Raw genomic sequence first — 19397 nt, 5'->3', positions numbered from 1 at the left:
AGTTTGTAATAATCATGCGTAAGTTCATCTGATAAGGCTTCCCAAGCAAGTGTATTCTATTGGTGAGAAATTCTCACGTTTATCCTTTATAACGGGCTTCTCATTATGGTACTTACTAGACTAATTTCCGACCATGTGTTCTTCTTTACCGAGAACAGGAAAACGTACAGGGTCACGTAGGCTTTACGTGACGTGCCCTTCCCCGAGGACATGGTACGCGTGGGGGCTACGCAGGCTTTACGTAGCGTGGCCTTCCGACCCGGAAGCCAGTAGAAAGGTATTGGGTTACGTAGGCTTTACGTAACGTGTCCTCCCGACCCGGGAGACATATGGCAATAGTACTGGGTTACGTAGGCTTTACGTAACGTGTCCTGACTAACCTGAGGACGATGGTCTATAGTCTGGTATATGCGTAAGTACGAGTAATCATTCCATTTCATCATATCCAACCCAATTCCCAACCCGGGAATCCCATGCCTTGGCTGTGTGAACTCACCTTGGTTTGCTCGGCAGATACACAAGTGAACAGGTAGCAAGTAATGGTCAATCACGTCCTATCATGGTATTATACAAGTCAGGTTCGATTCACGTATAGCACGTAGGGTTACACAGAGTTAACAAGCAAGCACACATCATTCATGGCCCAAACAAATCAATTAAATCATGCGAGAGACATTTCGTGCGGATGGCAAATCGTGCGAGTGACAATTGGTCCGTCCGGATGGAAATCCGTGCGAGTGACACTCATCCGGGTGACAGTTCGTGCGAGTGACAGATCGGGCGGGTAGTCAGTCCGTCCGGATTGACAGTTCGTGCGGACTGCCAATTCGTGCGGACTGTTGGTTCGTGCGGACGGTTCGTCCGGTTGTTAATTCGTGCGGTTATCACTTCGTGCGGATAGCTCGTAGGGACAGTCCGTGCGGACGGTCCATGATATTCAGTCAAACTGTTTCAGCTCGTGCGACAAGAACATTTAATCGGTTTCAATCAATTAACAGTTAATCGGTTTCAACATGGCAATTATTCGATCAATCATGCATAATCTAAGCAATTCATATGAACCCTAATCTGTACAACAAGAACATTCAACTATCCGATTTATTAACACTTCATAACGAGTTTATCATCATTCAACCGATATCAATTCACAACCGATTACATAAGGGCCGATTAATAACCATGTCCGGCCGATCATCAAACATGTTCGACCGGTTAGCAATCATAATCGAACACCACCGATTATAGCAAGCATCATACGAACAAATCCGAACATATATCATGTTAATTGGTTTATCAATAATCCTTAACAACTATCCGAATCAAATCACGTATACAGTCCGGTTATCAAGCCCACAATATCCGGCCGGTTAACAAACACATCCGGCCGGTTAACATATTTGCAAACAATCCGATTATGTAACATGTCCGATCACAACATACGGCCGATTCGAACAAGCTTAATCAAACATCCTTAATCTATCAAATCATGCGATCATATAATCAAAACATGCAACAATATCATCATTCAATTTCTAAAACATAATCAACACTAACCGATCGATCGAGTGTGATCCGATTTGATAGAGGATCCAAGGTACGGCTGCCTTTGATTCGCGAACGAGAGGGAGAGAGAGTTTAGCTAGGGTTTTGTGTGTTATGAGTTTGTAAAAATGAGAGATAGCTATCATAACCTAAGTTTAATTAACCCCATAATGGGCCGGACCCAAGCCGACCGTCCGTTCGGTTCGCATGCATTCGATACGGCCCAAGGGCCTTGTGTGTGTTCGCGTGTGTGTTGTGCGGTTCTAGTTATTTATACATACACATACAACACATGTAGCACATAATAACATAACGTTCATTAATTCAAAGTATCAGATAGTCACGTAATGTTACATCAAAACGAGTCTAAAGTCCGAGTTGTCACAAAAAGTATTGTCCTTTCCTTCATCAGGGGATGGTATGTGGACAGTACATAGTGGTCAGATCTTTTGTAACCGCTGCCACATCAGCCTTCACTTTTTCTCCATAAAACCCCCTTTCAACCCCAAACAGTGTTTTACTGTCGAATTGAATTTACAAAAATTCTCTTCTCAAAGCAGTTTCTTTACATTTCATCAAAATTCTCCACAAATTTCTTCAATCGTCGTCTTCAAAACGATGACCAAATCAAAGGCTTCTTCAAAATCATCTTCAAAAGTTGCATCTCAAAAGGCTACACCCACTTAAATTCCACACAAAATTTCTCATAATCTTCTGGGTCTTCTCACAAAGCCCGGCACCACCGATACCTTTGATTCTATCCTTGATATGCTTAATGAAAGAAAGTACAAAACTTTGTTAACCGCCGATGCACCAATTTACTTGACAACCCAAAGAGAGGTTTGGAAAAATGCAACCCTTGAAAAACAAGGCGACACTGTCACTACCATTACCCCTTTTCTAAAGGGAAAAACTGTCAACATCACACCGCAATCAATATCAGAGGTCTTTCAGCTCGATGATCAGGAAGGTAAAGATTCTTTCCCTAAAAAGGTGTTAAAAATTGACTTCATTGAGAGAGGGTATGCAGACACAATGATGAAGTGGCATACCTTAAAAAAAGGTTTCTTCCCTCCTGCAACAAGATTTTTTTTCCATACCCTCCTCATGTGTGTTTCAAATAAAACCACTTCTTTTAATGAAATACCATTAAAGATTCAAAACCTGGGATATGCTATTCTTTAAGAAGAAAACTTTAATTATTCCTAGGTAATCTTCAATGATTTGGTTAAAAATGTTGAAACAAAATCATTCTTACTGTTTCCAAGATTTTTAAGTTATTATTTTGCGAAAAAAATTCAGTAAGGATGATATTGCTGTAATAAACCAAGGTGAATCTCTACAAATGCACAGCTTAACTGCTGAAACTTTTACAAGAATGTGAACACCTTGCAAAACACAAGCAGAGGTGCCTGAGCAGAATTTAGTAGCGAACACTGCTCCTCAGGTATCTGCTGCTGAGCCCACTGCTCAAGGTGATCAAGGTAGCAAAACAACTGCCTTGAAACCCACACTTAAAATCACCAAAAAGCCATAGAAAAAGAAAACTCAAAACCCCCCAAACCTACCAAAACGGAAACTCTGGAGGATGAGATACCAGAGCAACTGCTTGTGACAACACAAAAGACACAACAAACCACTGTTGCTTCATCCTCATAGCAGTTGGTAAAAATATCTTACACCATAACTGAAACTCCTCCTGTCTCTTCACAAAAAGAACAGGTTATACAACAAGGGTCACTTATCATCTCTGGAAGCACTTGTTTCCATCATCCACAACCCAATACCCGGGGCAAATCCTCTTTCTAAACCCAAACTCACATCCCCAATTCCCCCAAACACCAAACTACTGTTAGATGCAATTGATTTGTACCTGGCACAAACCAGTACTTCTCAATCACCTGTTCATGAGAATATACCTCAACATGAGATTGGGCCTGATATATCAATCTTTGCTAACCCACCAACACAACCTGAGAAGGTTACATCCCTTGAGTTACAATTAACTCTTGGTGGTAATCCAAGTGAAGCAGCCACTACAAGTGTTGAACCTACCGGTTTACACTTGGACAGTGGTTACATCAATAAGACTTCCTTGGAGGCAATTCCTTCCATAACACCTCTGTTATCTGCTAGTGAGTTTGTATTAACCACTGGTTCAATCAAAAGATTATCAAGTGTTGAAGGAAGAAGACCCCAGTACCAAGAAAAAGGGGCATCAGTTGTTGATGTTTGGAGTACACTCCCTACCTCAACCTCTGATAAAACCACTACTAGTGGGAAATCAGATGATCCCATTAAGTTGGGTGATGGTTTAAAGTACCAGGAATTGACGAATCGTGTTGAAAAACTTGATACCTCTGTTGCAGAAATCAAAGAAATGTTGCATCAGTTGTCGATAGTACAACAGGTACAATCCACTGCTGTTCCACCTCAAGCACCTGCTCTACCACCAGTAGATGCTACAAATGAGCTCTAGAACCTTTTTCAACCATTTCTCCAACAACAACAACAAATGGCTGAGCAGCAGCATGTCAAACATGTTCAAGAGCTCAGAAAAGCAATGAAGTCTAGTTTCAAGACCACACAAGTAGACATCAAAGCTCTAAAAGCACATCTGTTGGCAACCACTGGCACTGCTCCTCCAACAGTTCTTTTTATTGATGAACTCCCCCATATAATGCCAAAAAGGGGGAGAAAATTCAGGAGTGGAAGAAGAAAGGGATTGATAGTGGTCTGTATCTTGAGCCTGAAAAGGATGCTATGCTCAGAAACATTCCCTTTCCAGATGGTAGCAAAAAGGTTGATGTTACCCAAAATGCACTTGATGAAGGTGTAATCAGTGTAAAAAGGGATAGAGCGGCAAAGGATTTGTCAAGGTGGAATGAGGAGAAGAGAGCATTCATGAAGTTGAATGCACAGGGTTGTTCTGGTGAAAAGGATGTTCAAAATCCTGTTCCAAAAAGAAATCTTACTAGAAAAGTAAGGAAACCCAATTCCACACCATCCAATCTTCCAAAGCATACTTCAAAACCACCATCCAAAAGCCACCAACATCAAACCTCCACCCAAAAAGTTTCTGAAACTCCTACTGTATCAACATCTGCTGGTACTTCAATTGTTACAACATCTACTCTCACTTCAACACACACCACTTCAACACACACCACTACCACTGCCTTATCACCACCAAAAACAACATCTCCACTATCATTTCCTGCCATAAAGCAAAAGACAGCAGATGTTACAACATCTGTTGTAATAACAACGGTGGTTGAAACACCAGTTGTTTTAACACATATTAGTCAGTCACAAACCACTGCCACTCAAACTACCTCCACTGTTCCACCCAAAACATCATCTGCCTCTCCTAAATTAAAAAGGAGAAAGATTATCATATCAGATGATGATTCTCCATCACCACCACCAACAGCTTCAAAATCCCAAGCACTTGTCACTATTCCAAAACCCATTCCTCTCTCTTCAGCTCAAATCCAAAAGCTATTACCTCCTGCAAGTGTTGTATTTCCTTTGGAACTCATAGCAGTTAGGGAAGAAATCAAATCTTTCTATTATGAGGATGACCCTGCCAAAAGGACTTTGCCATCGATTGAAGGATATCCCAGGCCAAATAATATTGAAGAATATTTGAAAATCAAGGCCAATCAAGCAAAGGATATCTCAATCAAAAATAAACAAGGGAATCTGATAGAGAATTTCAGCATAACTATCAGTTTCTACTCACTCAGGTCAGATCTATGGAGCAATTTACCAAAAAGTTGTATCAGCAAATCTCTGAAAGGGCAGATGAGTCCTTGAGAAAAGACTACATTGAAAACATCATGACCTACAAGAAATACAAGGGGGAGAAACACATGTAAAAAAACTGGACCATTCCTGAGCTTGAAAAGGAAGTAGCCAGGATTCATGAAATGATCAAAAATAAGGTCAAGCAGACTCCTCCTGAAAAATTCAAACAATTTTAAGCTGAAAGGCCTTAGAGTTGAAGAGAATGAAAGAGGAGCTGGTAGAAGCTGATTATAGGTCAAAGAATTCTGTGTCAAAGCGGGGAGAAGCTAGGGTCAGGGCCACCTATAAAAGGTTGGAGGAACTTAGGAAGAAAGATCCAACAGCTCCACAAAAGCCTGACTACTCCAAAGCAGAGGTCTCAAAAAGACCACCAAAGCTGCAAGCCAAAAGAACCACTGCTCCTACTGTTGCTGCCATCTACAAAAGAAGGAGTCAAAACCAGGTGGGTGCTGAGACAGTTCAAGATCTAATTGCTGGAACCAGTCATGAATAGGCCAGCATTACCAAATACCTCATATAATAAAAATCTCCTAAGAAACCCACCAGGCTCAAAAGTACTAAAGTGGAAAACTGATAAACAGACCCACGTACTGACTGTGTTCAAGTCTAGTGGAGAAGTGAAGAAATTAACAAGGGAACAAGCTCTTGGCCAGAGTATTGAAGATTTGCAAGATCTCCTTGATCTTCCACTTAACAGGGATGATGATGACACAGATGCCTTAACCTTTGAATTACAACTCAAAGGGCAAATAAGGGAACTGCTGATGAGGCAATAAAGATCTTTTAATAATGGAGAGTTTTGGCATTATCTGTTCCAGGGGGAGATTATTGGGATTGAACCCTACCAAAGGAACATATAATAAAAGCCAAAATTGGATCAGAGCAGTGGATCCAGAATAAGCAGATGTTATGCATGCAAATCTCTACCCTTGAAAGTGGTTTCAACATCTACTGACCTCCTATCCGCTGATCATGCAAACTGCTGACCTACAACTGCTGATCAAGTCAAACACTGTTGAAGAACTAAAGCTCTGCTACTCAATCTAATGCCTTGTTTCAAGCACTATTGATCATGACAAGTACTGCAGGGTTCACAGCAGTGGAAGGATGCAGGAGCTGTTTATGTTTACTTTATGTAAGGAATTGTAACATCAGTAGTTAGTGTGACAACCCGCAAAATTACAGGTACTGTACAAATCAATTAACCCTAATTAGGTGCTTAATGATTGTGCTTGATTACATCTGACACTTTTTACTGCTTACTGATTTATGTTATATACATACATGTGCATTATTTACATACAGTCACTCCAATTATTTCATACAGACTCTTAGTGACAAAACGGATGCACAAAGTACAGTTAGTACAGTGAGCGGATAACTCAGACACATGCTGACAATGCCAGCACTTAGACAGATACTATTTTTAGGCAAGTATGGGCCAGAGATAAATCACTACACAAGTATGGAGTGTAGGGAAGTGAGAACTATAAGACTATGTCACTAGGTGATAGTTTGAGTGCCGGAAAGTGCCTGAAACGCAATTTAATTACAGAATTCCACATTTTTAATAACAATTCAGTTTTTAACACAATCATATTATACAGAGTATTGACTAAATGGTCCTGGACACTTTCCTAAGTGTTGGAATTAATTTCGTTACAAAAAGATGCACAAAAGACGCTTTACGGGACAATTAAACGCTTTAACGGAACGATGCGAAACCGAACAACCAGACATTACCCGGGACATGAAAATATTGTTAGAAATATTATTTTATCATTCTAAATTAATCATGGTCACAAAAATCCCCATGCACCATGTAAACATGACATACACCCACTATACTTGTAAATACCCTTAACCCTTTTAAAATTACCTACTAATTAACAAAAATTTACACTTTACCCCCCCCCCCCTATAACCGAAAATCTGCCCTAATCATTAAAGAATATTTTGTTTAAATCTTTTGTAAAGAAAATCTTGATTTCATTGGCCAAATTCTTGTCATAATTTCCCTATAAGCTAGTAATGCACATTTCCAAGATAATGATCATCATTACATCAAAGCTAGCACTTAATCCTCTCTCTCCTCCCTCTAAATTCGGCTCATACCCCCCCCCCCCCTCTCACCACAACTGATTTTCATCATCACCTTCCTTCACCATCTTCATCTCTTTCACTGACAAACCCCATTCCAAGCTCCAAGATTGATCCATAGAGGTGCAAGAGGAAGTGCTCTCAAGAAGCCTTGTTCAAGCGTTTCTCACCATCATTCCTTATAATCTCATCCTAAGATTACAAACCTAGCCTTGTGCTAGTAGTAAGTCCATTCATACTCTTGTCTCACTTCGATTCTTGTTCGATTGTTGAATGTTCATCACACACAAAAGCTTAAACAGCTTGCCGAGTTGGATTTCCAGCCAACTTCAACAGGCTGTAACGGGATCATTTTAAAACGAAAAACGCAATTTCTAAAGCCTAAAATGAGTATTTTGGAATAACTAAACAAATGGCACTGGAATCATAATTTTTCGAGACCGTTTACTATTTTTAAAAGGTTATTTTTGGACAGCAGCTCAAGCTGCATTTTTATTGCAGAAAAAGTATGACATTTTCGGAGTCACAACTTAAAACCTGAATAAAATCAACTCATTAAATTTTTACAGTAGATGGACACCGTTGTCAGGATGACCCTCCAACTGGAAATTCGTCAAACGGACTTACGGTTGTTTTTTAGCGAATATTTCTGTAAACTGCGATCAGAAGGTAACAAATCTGATTGCAGTCGAGAAAATGATTTTTTTATAAAATATGGGTAGCGAATTGGACTTTGATATTTTTACACAATAAGTTTTGGAACCTATATCATATTCTGTAAAAATTTGGTAATCAGTAGAAAAGGTTAACTATTTTATAAAAATCCTCGAAAACAGTCCGGTTTCGAGTTATAAAGCTGAAATGAAGTATGCAACGTTTTGTTTGTCGATATGTCGGTTTGGTGATTGAAAATGAACTATTGGTTTTATATAAAAGAAAATGATATGCTATTAAAGCATGGACACCTCTATTTACAGAGGATACTCTGCCGAAATTTTCCGAGAATCCGAACACTTAGTAAAATATTCGAGAAAATAGATACGAAATAGTTGTCTAACTATTTTTCTAAGAATGATCTCTAAGTTAAAATAATTATTAACATCTTAACAAGATGATACTTAAGTAACGCAAATCAAAACACTAAACTCTAAAGCCAAGGCACGACCCGTTCGTCTAATAGGCATTAGTACGTTGTAGGTTGTTGTGTAGCGGAAAGAGTTAAGATACAAGTCAAGACGCACTACGGTGAGTTCATGACCCCCTATTCCTTTACTGTTTTCGGTTTTATACTTCGGGGGTGGAATACATGTTTACAAATTATTTTAGACTTTTATATACATGGTATGGTTAGCTTAGGGAGGGTTTTACACTACTAGATCATGTGAAGGGTGGGCACAACACTTGAGGCCATTAATCCTCGTTATAGGACCAAGGGACACAAGAGTGATAGATCTATTTGGGTGTAGCGAGCCCACACCCGTGAGGCCGGGGCGGCCCATAGTGGTGACTATCTCTTCCAGCCGGAAGCCCGGTAACAAATTTGCTAGGTTTGAGTTTCCCTGCACCTTTTCACACATACCGGTGGCTTTGCAACCCATTGGTGATCTCTTTTCCTTATTGCTACATACCAGGGGCAAATTTTACTTACAGACATACTAAACGGTTTTATATACACAAGACTTACTCATGAACTCGCTCAACTTTTTGTTGACTTTTTAAACTACATGTATTTCAGGGAATTAAGTTGGATCTGACAAGTGATGCATGATTAGCTGCGTACTAAATAAGGATGTCAACCAGAGTCGTAGGTCAGGGAAGTGTAACTCTTTCGTGGACGAGTTGCATGTCTCAAGTCCTTGTGTTGTTGGTAGTTTTTCGTCGAGTCTTATGAACTCATTTTTAAACAAGTCATGTTTTGTATGGTATTCTTGTGGTTGATGTTTTAAAACAATATGTTATGCATTTTTAATTATACTAATGGATGAACATCAAGTATTTTTATCATATAGCATGTTTGTGATTGTTGCTATGGTATTAAGAAGTCACACCATATAAACCCACGCTTCCGCAAAAGCCAGGGTGTGACAGTTAGCATAGCAGTGCTTGTATAGGTCAGTTGTTAAGTGTTTGTTAGGAGGTCAGATGTCACTTTCATGGTGATGTCAGCTTAGATGCTCAGTAGTTTGCTAGTGCCTATAAATAGAACAGTGCTCTGTATTTTTCTGTTTAGCTCTTTCACCATCTTCTTCCTGCACGAACAAATACTGAGCTCGGGCTGAGGGGGAGTTTGCAAAGCATACATGCAATTGTAATCAAAGTTTGAAATAAATTTAAGCATTTGAGTCGTTGTTGAAAATGTATGTTTGAAAGCATTTCTTCTGGTTGATTGTGAAAAGTTTGCTTCCATTTAATTTCCGCTGCACAACTCATTCACCAGTTCATCTTAATTCAAACACAAATCACAATCAATCCAAACTGTCACACCCTGACCACGTAAAACAAAAAAACGTGGCGGAAACGTCAGGGAGTGTTGTAACAGAATCATTGTTTCATAACACATGGAAAATTGAAATGTTGTTTTATTGAATAAATGAACTCATTGTTTTAATACAATCAAATAAGTACAACTATTATCTTTCAAGTTTTAAAGTCGCTAAGGCACGAGTCCATCCTAAGTGTAGCATATATCATCAATCATCACAGAGCAGTACCTGAAACATGTGTAAAAATAGGTACGTCAGCATAAAAATGCCTGTGAGATACATAGGTTTTATTGATGTAGGATTCATGACTTATAAGTTTAAATAAAATGTTTTAATAAAAGTAGTCATGATCCTTGAAAAAGGTTTTCTTTTATAAATCATACCAAAATTTATAAGAAATTAGATGATACAAAATAATAATACATAGGTAATTAAATAATTAAGTAAAATGAGTTTGTATAAAATATATTGTTTGATAAACAACATTTTGATAAAAAGATTTATAGTATATATAAAAATATACTTCGGTTTTAAGAAAGTTGAATAAGTTATATATTAAAATATATTTTAGTTCCAAAACCATTAACCCAAGTGTACTAAATAACGCCACGGTATGTAATGCGATGAAAACACTTATATATAAGAAGTACCACCGGCGTATCTACCATGTTTTCATCACATTACACCCGTCCCGTTATCTAAACACTACCCAAAAACCAGTCATTAAGTAAATAGTATATTATGTTGGTGCACGACATCTGTTGATTTCGTCTTAGATCGAGTCTTACATTGTATTGTATAGATTAGGGCGTGATTTACGAGAAAATTAGAGAGTTTAGGTGTTTTAGGGGCTGGACCGCTTATACGGCAATGTTCTGGACCGCTTATACGGACATGCCGTTGGAGAGGTCCAGAACTTAAGGTCTGGTCCACTTATTCGGACGTGACGTTGGGGTGGACCAGAAATTGTATAAATACCCTTGGAGAGGTCCACAAATGTAGGTCTTAGAATTCCATACCGAGGTGTTGCCGGTGTGAGATCTGTATGTAAAAGGTGTCAATTCAATAGAAAAAGAGAATTAAAGTGATATCTAGCTGTTTCTACATCAGGTACTTGTTTTCCGCACCTGTATCTGATCGAATTCCTCTGATTGACTCGTTCGGGTCAGATTCCGATCCTACAAGTGGTATCAGAGCTTCAGGAGGAGGATTTCTACAAGAAATAGCTGAAATTCATCAAAAATTCTATCTTCTACTCATTCTTTTTCAGATTCAGAAATATTTCACGGTCCGTTTTGGTTGATTTTTGAGTATGTTGTGCGCGATAGTGTATAGATAAACCCTTGAAAGTTTGGGGTTGAAATTCAAAGAAAAAGTGGGTCAAAATGATGTCCGAGTCTGGTCCGCTTTTATGAACATATCTGGTTCGTTTTTCTGAACCGCTCGAAAACGGCCTGGTTCGCTCAAAAATTCTGAATCGCTCCAAAAGTAATACGTGGATCGCTCAAAAACGTTCTGGTCCGCTCGACTGACTCACCTGATTCGCTTTAATGTACATGTGTGAATCGCTCAAAGGGTTATATGTGAATCGCTCAAACGTTAAGTGTGGTTCGCTCGATGTGACTGTTCAAAAGTCAACCTGGATCGCTTTTATAACATCGTCTGAACCGCTTTAAGAACTGAGGTGGATCGCTTTTAAGTCAGAGTGTGGACCGCTTGACTGACACATCATGAATCGCCTCAAAGCCAACTCGTGAATCGCTTTTGATGTGATTTTTGTCTGCACCGCCTATAAGGACCGACGTGGATCGCTCATAAGGAATCACTTATAACAAACATAAAGAACCACCATTCCACCGCCCTTAAAGCCCAATCCCACCGTTTATTAAACAAATCACCGCCCCACTTGCTTTGGACAGTTAGTGGCAGCCTTTCATCTACATGTGTTTTTTTTAAAAACAAACCACCCACTATTTTTATAATCGTTGAGTCCTTTTAGTCACATGTTTCTATCAGTCACCGAATCAAAGGCCCAATAGAATTTTAGTCACATGTTTCTATCAGTCCTTTAATTGCATCAATATTCGGCCCTATTAAATCAAGATAAAGAAAAGCCCACCGCCACTTTATGATTTCTATCAAACCATTCTAAAGTGCCCCACTAACCCAAAATATCCAACAGTTGCCGCACCACCTCTTTAAACCAATTGGAATTTTTTAGTTGTTGCCGCCCAACCCATCACCTATTAAGTCAATCAATCCATCCACATGTTCACCGCCCCTTTAATTGTATTGGCCCAATCCAATTCTGCCACCGCCCCCATTAAACAAATCAACCCATAAAAAAAAAAACAGATTTTCAATCCATTTAACTGCCTGCCAATAGGATCACATCCACCACCCACAAAAACCAATAACATGTATAATATTGTGCCGCCCAAATAAAATATCGGCCCAATACCAAATTATAGTCTGTTTTGTTATTTCGATAAAATTGTTGTCGGTAAAATTTCTTGTTTTGTGAGTCCACCGCCCCATTTGTTTTTTTTACCCAATCATTATAACTTGTCCTCTGTTAGCCGCCCATAAAATTTGGATTACCCACCGCCCAAACTGTTCAATTACAGCCCACTTTCACCGCCTATTTGACACATTAAATGTGCAGTCCATTTTATCTAGTTAACCGAATATTATAAGCTTGGCCTATTATAGCCATTTGACAATTAAAATCCTAGTTTTAATATAAGTCCACTGCCCACACTGACTTAACTCAACATTTGTTTTGATGACCGTCCCACTATAACACTTAAGGCCCATGTGATTGTTTTGGCAACCCATTATAGTTTAATCTCATTAATTCTTGTCGTTGTTTGAAAGTTTTTCAGTTCGTCAGTGTGTTCAGGTCGCGTGAAATCTTGTGGAAGGTCATTTTCGCTTGAAAGTCAGTTCAAGTTCGTACGGTTTGGAGTTTACTGTTCTCAAAGACTCATTGTGAAAGTTCGTCAGTTTGTACGAAAAAGTGTCAAGTTTGTTTGTTGAAAATTGATCCGAGTCAAAGAAGTTCGCTAAGTGTGTCAACTTTCAGTCCGGACAGAAAATTCATCAGTTCGAGTACCAGTTTTGTTTCCATAATCTGATAAGTCTTTAAACTGGTTGTATTTTTTGTGTTTCTACATGTTGGTGCACTTTGTGTCTGTACTTTGTCTATATTTTGTAATGTATAAAACGATGTCTTTTGTCGGTTGTGTTTACGTCCTTTATGTGTGTTTATGTACTGTAATGTGTTGTAATATATGTTTGACCAAGTCAACCATCCTCCTGGTTTGACTTGGCCAAACTTCAACACTTAGTATTTGAAAGATAGAATGTCACGAAGGATGTCTTCGAAGGATGATGTTTATCCTTCGAAGACTTCGAAAGATGTCTTTCGGAGGATCTTTATGGACCTCGAAGGATACACTATCCTTCGAGGTATGTCTAGATCCTTCGAGATCTTTCGATAGGTTTTCTGGTCGACAGATGATCCTTCGACCAGGACATCTATCCTTCGTGCATGGGAATCTGTTTTGGGTATATATATCCATGAAGGGTTTCACTTTCATAAGAGTTCTGATAGAGTTCTGTCCAAAGTGTGTGTTCTTGTTAGAGAGCTTTTGTGTGTGAAACCCAGGTCTTTGTTAGAGTGTATTTTCAGTTTGGTCAAGGTCTGTAACCGTGTCCACTGAAATACAAGAGAAAACTTTGATACTTGCTTGTCTACTCTTTCTCTTGTTCACTTTGCTTTCATATAAACTCCGGTTTGCTTGCTAGCTTGGATTCCGCACTTGCTAGTGGGTTAAACATAACAAGGAATAGGTTAAACCTCAACCTCCGAGGGACCTACAAGTGGTATCAGAGCCGTGGCTCTTTTCCTTGTTAAAACCGGGTTTTTGTGCAAGACTTGGTAGTTTTTGGACAAAAAGTTCTTGGTTTAGCACCCGTTTTTAGTGTGTTTTCTGGATATTTAACCATAAAAACGCGTTCTAAACTAACCGGGTGTGTTACGGGAAGGTTTGGGTAACTTAAAAATCATATCCGATAGTTTTTCTGTTTTCCGGCCATTATTCCGGTCAAATTCCGGTTGCCTTGGTGTGGATAAGAAACTTCTATTTTGGGTGTTATTTTTGAAAGTCAAATCTGTGTTGGGAAAAGTGGTTGTCAGATCATACCTCTTTGCCGAAAGTTGGTCACCTACCACATCAACTTTTCACCAACTTTTGTACCTTCTGTACTTGTGTCAGAACCATCGAAAGATAGCTTTCGAACTCGAAAGATCATCCTTCGATCAAGGAGATTCGAAAGATAGCCATCCTTCGAACATCCTTCGAAGTCTGTAGGTTATCCTTCGAGTCAAGGAATCTTTTTGAAAGATCATCCTTCGAGTTACTGTTCTTTTCGAAAGATAAGGATCCTTCGTGAAGGTGAATCTTTCAAGGTTATCCTTCGAGGTCATCGTTCGAATCTCAACAGTGATCTTTCGACACTGTTGATCCTTCGAACAGGTGTGATCTTTCGTGGATCCTTCGAGTCTTAACTGTTTAGACTTAACAGTTTGTGAATTTCAGGTCTTTCGATCCTACATCCTTCGGCTGCTTGTTATCCTTCGAAACTTTTAACATAGTTTGTGAAAATCAACTTTTTGTTAAGTTAATTTTCACAGAATATATTAAAATATAAAATGGGTACAAACGGTCAATGGGATCCATCCGCATGGTCTTTGAATCCGCAATCATCTACTGCGCAATCATCTACTTCTCAATCTGATCAAGATTTCAAGAATGCTTGGATGCAGGCTATTACCCCACCGTCAGCTGCCATGATATCTGCACATCAGTGGGCCTTAGTTACTAATCAGAACAGCAGTATTCAGGCCATGATGCAAAATGACAATGAGACGGGTACAAACACAAAGCCTCCAAAGCTCAATCACATAAATGATTGGGGTTGGTGGAAAGAAAGATTGAGAACGTATGTTCAAGGACAAGGACAAGACTTATGGATGTGTTTCTTCACTCCATTCGAGAATGAGTTAGAAGTCGCAGGATCTAATCCTCAGACTTACAGCACCATGACCGAGGAAGATAAAAAGAAGTTCGAATTGGAGAAGAAAGCATTTATGATTCTCACACAAGCGCTTCATAGAGATATATATCATCAGTTTGTCTACTGTACGACTACAAAACAACTGTGGGATATGCTTACTATGAGATGTGAAGGAAATGCTCAATCAAGAAAGATCAAGCAGGAACTGCTCAAGAAAGAGTTTGAAGGTTTTACTTGCATGGAGAATGAGGGTCTAACAGAGTTGTCTACAAGATTTCACCATCTGTTGAGTGAAATGTTTGCTTTCAAAGTTCCCGCTACTCCACAAGAAATGGTTCAGAAATTTGCTGATAGTTTACCAGCAAAGTGGAGTGGTTATCTCGAGATCCTTAAAGAAAATGGTGTTCTAGATACAATCTCCATTTATGAGCTGATTCAGAAGCTAGAAAACAAAGCCGTTGAAGAAAAGCTCAAGGCTAAAAGAACAACCGTTCCTCAGAATCCAAAAGTGTATTTTGGGATTGCAGGGGGTATTCAAGGAGATAAGCCAGCTCCTCAACATGCTAAGCTTCAAACTGCTTTTCTTTCTAACACCGGAGTGTCTACAGCAAATCAGTTTGATCCCTCAGCATATACTATGCTCTCAAGACCAGACTCTTCTTCTTCTCAACAACAACAGTATGTGCAACAGACAGCTCCTCAGTTCACTCCACCACCTTTCCTGGATCCAAGTAGAGCTCAACAACAACCACCACAACAACAAGGGTTCTATGGAAGTTCTTCAAGCTTTCAAGCTACTTCCAACCCTAACACTGTCAGATTGGATACTTCCAATTTCTCAAAAGTCAGTGTTGAGATTGCCAAGGAACATATGGAAATGCTGAATACTCTGGTCAGCGCTTATTGTGGGTTGGTTGCCGGTCAAATTGGAAATATCAACCTGACCAACGAAGATTATCAACAGGTTGATAAAGAAGAATTCGAGATGATGGATATAAAGTGGGCTCTTGCAAGTGCTATCCGGAGAGCTAAAGAGTTTATGGAACGAACAGGTAGAACCAACTTGGAAAGCAACAACAATACCAAGTATGGTTTTGACAAAAATGCTGTCACCTGCTTCAACTGTGGTGAAAAGGGTCACTTCAAGCGGGAATGTCAGAAACCAGCCAAGCAGGGCAATCAGAATCCGTTTAGGAATCAACGACAGCCTCAGCAACAACAGAACAATTCTGACAGACAACTAGTTCCCGTGGGAGGAAATTCTTCTGGATCCACAAACTCTAATCCCCACAGAGGATTAGTGGTTCAAGCTGACGAGATTTGCAACTGGAATCTTCAGCTAGGTGAAGGAGGTAATGGTGGCACAGCTTGTTATGCCAAGGTGGTTGAAAAGGTTGAAGACCCTGTGCATGCTGGTGAATCTTCTGAGGATGAAGACAGCTCGGGTTATAGTGGAAGTTCAGATGGGGAATCACTCGATGTTAGTGATATATCAGGTGAAGCTTTGGATCTGGAGGTTGATGAGTTATTGGCTGATGCTGAAGCCCTATGCAAAAGAAGATCTATTCTCTGTCAGAAAGCTGCTGGAACTTCTGAGAAGCTTTCTCAATTCTTTTCTGAAGATGGATCTTTTTTTTTCATACAGCCTTTATGGCTCATGTTGAAGGACAAACCTCTCAGGTATGTGATCCTAAGCCTGAATCTATTTCTGCAAATGTTGAATGTGCTAAATGTAAAGAGTATGCAGAAAAGGAAAGTAAGCTTGAAATCACACTGCAACACAATCAACAATTGATTGTGGATCTCGCTAAAGCATCTGAAGCTAACTTCTTTTTAACCAAAAATGAAAAAGAGTTTAAAGAAACAATTAAGTCACTTAAGCATGATGTTTCTGAACTTCAAAAGGCTGTTTTAAGAAAACAATATGCTAATAACAACTTAATTGACACAATTGAGAAACAGATGGTTGAACTGGCCACAGCAAAGTGTGAATGTGAAACAATCAAGCAGAAATTGGAAAGTTATTCCAATTCCCGCTATGTTTTAGATCACATTATTGATGTGCAAAAGAAGAAGAAGGATGAGAAATTCACTGGGGTAGGATTCAAAACATGTCCTCCTCCAATGAATCACAACTATTCCAAGATGCCTGATCACGAGGAGATGCCCCGGTTTGAACCTAAAGTGCAACTCAATCTCGATGAGTTTGCAGTAGGCCTTGGGTTCAAAGCAGGTGCATCATCCTCAGGACAATCTGAGTCTGAAAAGGTGGAAACTTCATCGTTTGTTAAGGAACAGAGTCCTCCCATCATTGAGGATGCTGATTCTTCAGACGATGAATCTGAAGAAAATGAGAAACCACAGTCTAACTTGGTTGCACCTGAAATTCCAATTGAGAATCACATCTTGTGTGATCCCCCGGTGAAACCAAGTAAGATTGAAACACCAAAGGCAATGAAGCCAAATGTACCTAGCATTGAAAAGAATAACTTGTTGTATACGCTCAAGGGAGACAATAAAATTTATTCTGACAAGGATTTTCCAATCAAAAACGTAAATCAAGAGTTAATTGAGAAAATTTTTGAAGGAAGAACTGACAAGTTTTTGGGAAACAAGGGTAACAAAATCACTGTCACTCAATGTGAACCCGTTCCGTGTGAAGTAATTAGAAAACAATACGGAAATCAAAAACTGTCAACTGAGCGAAAACAACAAGTGAATTCTGGAAAAGGTAAAGAGCAGGTACAGGAAAAGAAAGCTCAAAAGGCTCAAGCACCAAAAGTACAGCAGCTTAAAACTGCACAACCTAAGGTTCAACAACCTAAGGTTGAACAGTCTAAAGCTCCTCAACCTAAGGCTGCACAACCCAAAATTCTACAATCTAGGGTTGAGCAACCTAAGGTTCCTAGGGTGCAAAACAAGAGAGCTCCTGTCAAGAAAGGAGAACAGAAAATGAACTTTGTCGAGTCAAAGGGTACGGACAAATTGGAAACATTTCAAAATAAATCTAACATTGAATTCATAAAACAAGTTAGAATTTTAAAGAGAAATGATGAAAACAATTATACCCAACACACAAACGGATGTGACTTAGGACCTAGCACATCTAAACCACAAAGTTCAGTTTCTGGTTCTCAGTCGAGTCATCAACACAGTTCTCCGAGGTTTGTAGAGCGGAGAATGTGTTTTGAATGTGGAACAATTGGGCACATCGTAAGATATTGCCCATATTTGAAAAAGTTGAAAGAAAAAGCAAGTGTTCCCCGTGAAAACAATTACCAAAAACAACCGGTTTCCCCTAAACAAGACCCACGTGTCTTGAAAGAAAGGGAAAAGAAGGAGAAACAAAAGAACAAAAAGGTAATTGAGAAGGCCTTGAAATCTGAGGTCAAGGATGCAAAACCTGTACAAGCTAAGTCTGCAAACGTAAAACCAGTAAACTCAAAAGTAATTAATACGAATACTGGTAAAAGTCAACAAGCTTGGAAACAAAAACGGGTATTGAATTCAGGGGGAGCACCAGAGGTTTTATTTCCTAATAATCAAGTGATAGAGATCACTTTCCTTGATGATCAAGGACGACCCAAGTCAACAAAGGCTTGGGTCCCCCTCTCAATCTGATGTGTTAACTGTATGTGCAGGCGGCTCCAGGAGGAACTGTGAATAGTCTTTGGATTGTTGACAGTGGGGCTTCCAGGCACATGACTGGAGACTATCGTCTTCTGTTTGATGTGAGAAGTATCAGAGGTGGATATGTCGCGTTTGCAGGCGACAAGGGAGGTTACATTACCGGCGAGGGAAGAATTTCTAATGGGATTGTGAGCTTTGACAAGATCAATTATGTACAACAATTGGATCACAATCTCTTGAGTGTTACTCAAATCTGTGACAAGAAGTTCACCGTGCATTTTGATGATGCCGGTTGTTATGTGCTGAAGCCGGGTTTCAAGATCCCTCCTGAATGGATTCTCTTATCGGCTCCAAGGGTGAATGATCTATATGTCCTTGATATGAGCCAAGCTATTACTCAGTCCAAGCAAGTCACTTGTTTCATTTCAAAAGCCACTGAAAAGGAGACGATCTCTTGGCACAGACGAATGGGTCACATTCACCTTAGAAAAATGAATCACCTGGTCAAAAACAATCTGGTGAGAGGTGTTAATGTGAAGAACTTTCAGCTCCAAGATGTCTGTGTGCCATGTCAAAAGGGAAAGCAGACCAAGAAATCTCACCCACTGAAGAAAGTCAACACTGTCAATATGCCACTTGAGCGTTTGCATATGGACCTTTTCGGCCCAGTCAAACATAAGAGTGTGCACGGAGAAGTCTTCTGCTTGGTAGTTACTGATGACTACTCAAGATATTCATGGGTTGATTTTA

Source organism: Helianthus annuus, chromosome 9, assembly GCF_002127325.2.
Source record: "Helianthus annuus cultivar XRQ/B chromosome 9, HanXRQr2.0-SUNRISE, whole genome shotgun sequence".
NCBI classification, from domain to species: domain Eukaryota; kingdom Viridiplantae; phylum Streptophyta; class Magnoliopsida; order Asterales; family Asteraceae; genus Helianthus; species Helianthus annuus.
The sequence above is the reverse complement of the archived record's forward strand: the minus strand, read 5'-3'. Positions refer to the sequence as shown.